Here is a 6,609-nt window from a genome sequence, read left to right as displayed (position 1 = left end):
TATGGTGTAAAATTGTTTGGCCTCTTTTTTCCTTTTTTTTTGAGTGAAGTTTTATACTACAATTGTATGTGATTGAGAATTAGTGTGACACTGAAATTGACTAAAAAACGTATATTTGCAAGCACAATAGCGAGCAAAATGTAAAATAGTTGGTCAAAATTCATTTGCGAGAATTATTGAGAACAAATTAATTTTATGCAAGCGGCTTCGAAATGAGCGATGTCAATTAAACACAAAACTCTGGATTGGCGAATAGTCCAATAAAATTAGTGGGTTAGGGTTGTAATTTTGTAACCCTAATACAAAGCGGGCTAAGCGGTTGTGAATGGATTGGTGGGTTAACGGGTTGGCCGCAACGGTACGGTTGGCCCGACGGGTTGGCACTTAATTAAAAGATAATACTCCCCTGGTCCCAGCTAAGATGACACATTGCTTAGCCGACACGGGTTTTAGGAGTTATTGGTTAAAGTGTTTAATTGGATAGAGAGAAAGTGAGTGTAAGTATTAAAGTAGAGAGATAAAAAAAGATGTATATTTTAATAGGAATGAGAAAAGAGGGTTGAGTGTATTAATTGGAGAGAGAGTTACCAAAAAGAAATGTGCATCTAATTGGGAATAACTAAAAAAACGTGTCATCTTAGCGAGACGGAGGGAGTAGGTTTTAGGGATTTTTGTATTTTTTACTTTCATATGGCACAATCATTAGACTTCTTCAACCTTCATTTTACGCTTTTTCACTCGATCTCATACTATCAACTTTCAAGTTCCACCCGGTCATTATTTCATCGTCCCATCTTAGAGTTTGTATACTAGAATCCGTTTGAGTGATTAAATCGTAAACTCTTATTTTATTTTCCAAGGAATAAACCATTATTTTTGTCATAATGTTGTTATGTTTTACATTTAATGGATGTTAATTGCATGTTTAAATGTATAAGTTAACTTAACAAAGTCTAAGTCTTTGTTTTAGTAGACCGGTTGTGGCGGCGTCCACTTTAATGTAACACGTCAGTCCTAAACAAAGAAAAAGAAGAATTTCATGACTTAGATGGAATTAGACTATCCATCGTGAAAGGTTGCAATGTCGATCCCGCATATTTCTAAGCCTTCTGAAATAAGATGATATTGGTGTGGTAAAGCATTGAAGATCTAACGCAGACTTATCTTTGTGCTATCTACCTGAAAGACGAGGTCTTGATAAATATTTGTTTCTTAATCAATGTAGGTTAGCATTGAGCATACGATATTGATTATGCATTACTTTGACTTATCAAATGGTGCGGGTTTTGACAATAATCGATATATTGGGTAGTGGTTATTAATATCTAGCGGTGCTAGGATTGTTATTATATTGAATCATGCGCGAGGTGAGTCTCGTTTGATAATGTCCTCAAGAGGAGCGCAAACAAGGTTTATTTGAACCTAGCTAGTTGGATTTGATCACTCTATGAATAATAAATAAGCGTTCATGCTAAGTCCACTCTTGAAATTAATAAGAAATTAATTAATTAAGTCCATAGCAAACATTAATTAATTAATGGACATTTTTATCTTAAGCACGGAAATGAAAATTAAACGGAAACTCGGATTACTTATAATTTTGGATTTGGATGGGGAGAGTTTAATATTACTTCACGTAGTGGATGCTCGTAATATTCCAATTAAAGCTTATATTAAAATGTAGGTTCAATTTAATTAGTAAAAAGTAAATTGGATGAGCCCATATCCAAAACCTTCCATAGATCCATGGCTGGGCTCAAAAGGAACTTAATATAAATAGGAGAATAAAGGAGACAAATCATAATTAATACGACCAAAATTTTCGTCCCCTCTAGGAAGAGGAGTTCGAAATTTTCCTCTAATTGGAAAAGGATTTCTTCGTCTTCTTTATTTAAGTCTAGTATTCGGTGAGATCAGCCCACACGATATTGGAGTATAGTTCAGGAACAGAGAGAAGATCTGTGGTCTAGTATTGCGTTACGTGGAGAAGTAACTAGCCATCATCAATTCTTTGGAGAATTAATAAGGTTCTCCCTCCAGTCCACGAATAAGAGTCCGTTCACTTTTTTTGCAATGTTATGTGAAAATGATTATAAATAGTTAAATTGGGGAAATGATAAAGTAAGATAAAGTATAATGTAAATAAAAGTCTTGTCTACATTATTCCCTATCTACTTTATCATTATTTATGCTCGTGAAAATCATGTTTTAGGATTATGGTTGAAAATTTATGACCGAAAAATTCATAACTTGAAAAGCCCGCACCCATATAGCCCGGCAACCCAATGGATTGCCGAACCCGAACAGATTAGCTCCCATTGACATTCCTACTAGCAAATATATGATTATTTGCGGAACATTTGATTATTTGCACTCACTTTGCTACTCGCAACATACCTTTTTTTTAATAAATTGGCTTTTCAAATTTATTTTGGTCTCACTTTTAATTTTTCACATATTTTTCAGTTTTATTTTGGACTGTATTCTTTAGTTGATTTTGTATTATCAATCAAGATTTATAATTATATATTTTAATTTATTATCACTTTAATTTAATAAAAACCTATTATTAGAATTTCAAAAGTAAGGTAATAATTTTTTTAAAAATACTATACGTTCTCTCTACATGTTAAAAGTTCTACTTTGATTTAGTGGAATCAAAGTAATACTAGTAATTTATTAGTGTATGGTCTATGTACATATAATGAAAAACAATGTAAATGACATTTTAAACAGCGGATATTTTAGAATAGTAAAATGAGACATTTTTATGGAAATGTAGAATTGTCAAATTTAAAATTTATCTTTATTAATAAATACTATTAAAATGATCAATTTAGAGGTGAGATGTAATAAATTATTTAGTCGATCCCATTAAAAATGAAACATTTTCACTTTGATTATCCCATTAAAATTAAACGTTTTCTAAATGAACAACATCATCACTATTTTTCATATCTCTTACTTTATTGTGAACTCACAAACAACGCTACATAAAATCTGCGATAAAAGTAATGTTTCTAATCTAATGGGACAGAGTGAATATATAGTAATTGTGGGGCATTAAATATCATCCTTATGACATTATGGATGAATATGTGTAGTAGAGCGAATTTTTATTTATCAATTTGAAGAAACCATCGCATGTCTCCTTATATTTTAGAGTATGAAAAACCGTTTACCAAAAGCAGTTAATATCTACTTAGCGCTAATTCCACAAGCACACCGGATAATAAGCTAATTGAATATAGCATAAGCCATACACGCGTCACATATGTCAACGAAACCACAATCGGAAAACGACCTTACAAGTAAACAGCAATGTCAACGTCAAAATTAGAATAAATCATCGCTTTAATCAACTTGATTACGAATTAAACTTCTGACAATGAAAAGTTCTTTTGTGGTTTTTTTTCTGGAGAATTGGGAGTAAATTTATGTTTAGTTTGTAGATTTTTCATTACTAATTTAAACCGGGCTATTTTCATGATTTGCCTTAAGCCCCAAAACAGTTGAGAAATGGAGTATATTTATATAGTATAGTAATTTGTTTATTTTTTAGATATGTTGAATAGTAGTGATTAATTTATTGAGGGGAGGTAGTATTAGTTATTGTTCTTGGAGGCTTTACTGATTTAATTCAATAATATGCTGGCATTCTAAGTCATCGTGACTCAATTCATATACTAATAGTATTGATTATAACAGGCTTATCGCATCATTAAACAAAATTTGGAACATGGGAGCGTCTCAGCTAGTGCTGCTCACGTTTTCCGCAATCCAAATCTCTGCCAATTCACAATCATATACTTCATATATATAAATAATAATCCACCAAAACACCAATCAAGAAACTGATCACTCCTCCAGAATAATGAGGTGCCTATTTGTAACTATACTTATTCTTCTCAGCATCAACAGTCATGTCTCTCCACAGCGGCGAACTTGGCCGTGAAAAGGCCGCTGCAGGTTCCGCTTCCCGGCTGCTTATCTGTCATCAGCTTTCTACCACCAATCATGTCCGAATCTCGAATCCATAATACATCAAAAAATGAGCGCTTGGCTTAAAACAGATCACACCATGGCTGCTAGCATCATCCGCCTCCACTTCCACGACTGCGCCGTCAGGGTATTCCCACTTTACCTCTTTCCTATTTTATACGTACAAATAGATCATTACAAGAGAACATCTAAGATCATTTATAATCCCTTTATACTTTAGTATAGGAAATTCAGATTTTTAAATGAAACCTAATTAAATGTTCTTTTATAAGTAATGGTTAATTTTTTATTTTGCATTTTGCATTTAAAGAGTGTTTTTCCTTTAACGCGATTCTACGTTCATGTCCAAGCAGGGGTGTGACGCATCGGTCCTCCTAAACCACCCCGGCAGCGAAGAGCGGCCGAGGCCAGCAAGTCCCTCCGAGGGTTCGACCTCATCGACCAGATCAAGGCCGAGGTGGAGAGGCAGTGCCCCAAAACCGTGTCGTGCGCGGACATCCTGACAGCCGCGGCCCGGGACGCCACCATCATGGCGGGCGGGCCCTTCTGGGAGGTCCCGTTCGGGCGGAGAAGCGGACGCATCTCCCTGGCAAGAGAGGCCGAGTCCGTCCCACAAGGCCACGAGAACATCACCCAACTACTCAGAACGTTCGAAGAGCTCGGGCTGACGTTCGTGGACATGGTGGTGCTGTCTGGGTCCCACACCATAGGAAGATGCAGCTGCCACGCCATCAAGCAGCGCCTCTACAACTTCACCGGCACCGGCAGGGCCGACCCCTCCATGAATCCAATCTACGTGAATCTGTTGAAGAAGCGGTGCAGGTCCGACGCCAGCTACGTCAATCTGGACTTCTGGACTCCCCGGAAATTCGACACGGCGTTCTACAGGAATCTGGAGAAGAAGATGGGGCTGCTGTCGACGGACCAGCTGCTGCACTCGGACATGAGGACTTCAGGGGTGGCGAGCTTGATGGGGTCGCAGCCGCAGCTGTTCGACACGCAGTTCGCGGCGTCGATGGTGAAGTTGGGGAATGCTAATGTGCTGATAGGGAAGGAGGGTGAGATCAGAACAAAATGCACCGCCGTCAATTCCTACTGACCATTCATTCATCTTCCTCGATCAACAAAAATAATGTTGCTTTTTTTATTTTTAATTTGGTTATAAGTTATATATGGTGAACTTTTTTTTTCTTTTTCATTCTTTCGCTGTGTCTGTTAATTACTAGCGTTTTCTATAATTTGTAATATCCATATCGTAGTGTTGCAATCAAACTTTCCTTTTTTTCTGTATTGGAGGAATGGAGAGAAATGCAATTATGAATGAAAATCTTATATACGTACATATAAATCTGGCCACTTTTTAACTCATTTGTATAAACTTCGAGCAACATAGATTATATTTCGATCTATGAGACGTTCTTGAAAATGGGGTTAAGAAAACACAAGTTATGACATGATATAGGGATTCCAAAAAATGTTGATCAAATTCTGGTTAATTCCTCAACTTTTAAAAGTAGCTAATATCATATCATAAATTTGACATTTTGCTCAACTGTCGTTATATATGAAAGGGTAATTATGGATGATTTGTAAGCAAAAATACTTTAGTTTAATCTTGTTATACCTATATTTTGTACAAAAGCTAATAACTTTTGTGAATGATATACAAAATTTCAAAATAAATATTCATGAATTTCGGCTTCCACGTGATACGATTACATTAAAATACATATAAATTGAACAATTGAGAAAAATGTAAAAGTTATAATATGATTCACTGACTATTTTTAAAGTTGCAGCGACTAGAACTTCACCAAATTTTGTGGGTTTTGTTTTTCAATTTCCCCTAAATAAATACTCCCTCGTCCAAACCCAATTGAGACATTTCTATTTTGGCACATAAATTTAGATAGCGGTGTTTAGTTAATTAAATAAAGTAAGAAAGAAAAAAAAAAGAGAATCTATACATATATAAAAATCGAGTTTTGGCCTTATTTTAAAATATTTATGAGTTTTATCCTTATTTTAAAATATTTATAAGTTATGCGATCAAATAAAATATTTATGGAATAACTAATTCCTTCCAATGGTCATTACATGGGGAATCATATACTCCCTCCGTCTCATAAGAGCATCTCCAATAGCGGTAGCCCATCGGCTGCCGTTGGCTAACTGCCGGTCGCTACCGAACCATGGAACCGGCCGCGGATTTGGTACCGATCGGCCCCTAGCCGATTTGCGGGCGCTAGCCGCCCGGTCGATCCGCTACCGCCATTGTAGGCTCAATTTCGCTTAGGTTGCATTTTTTAATGTATTTTTTAATGAAATTTTTTTTTATTTATTGTATTTTTAATGTATTTTTTAATGCATTTTTATTGCATTTTTAATGTATTTTTTTTATGAATTTTTTTAATTATGTAATTTTTTTAGGATGGACCTTTTTTAATTTATATAAAATTATTGCATTTTTATTGCATTTTTAATGTATTTTTTAATAAATCGGTGAGGAGTAGAGTGGGGCGGTGGCTCTGTGTGGAAGCCGGGAAATTTTTTTTTATTATGTAATTTTTTGATTTTTAGTTAACATACTTTTTTATTTAAATAAAA

At 35.2% G+C, this 6,609-nt stretch overlaps 1 pseudogene; it reads left to right on the top strand.

Moving 5' to 3' along the window:
* Window positions 1–3,874: 3,874 nt before the first annotated feature.
* Window positions 3,875–5,206, top strand: LOC125200014 (annotated as a pseudogene).
* The last annotated feature ends 1,403 nt before the right edge of the window (window positions 5,207–6,609 follow it).

Source organism: Salvia hispanica, unplaced genomic scaffold, assembly GCF_023119035.1.
Source record: "Salvia hispanica cultivar TCC Black 2014 unplaced genomic scaffold, UniMelb_Shisp_WGS_1.0 HiC_scaffold_772, whole genome shotgun sequence".
Lineage (NCBI taxonomy): Eukaryota > Viridiplantae > Streptophyta > Magnoliopsida > Lamiales > Lamiaceae > Salvia > Salvia hispanica.
This window is presented reverse-complemented; position numbering and strand designations above follow the sequence as displayed.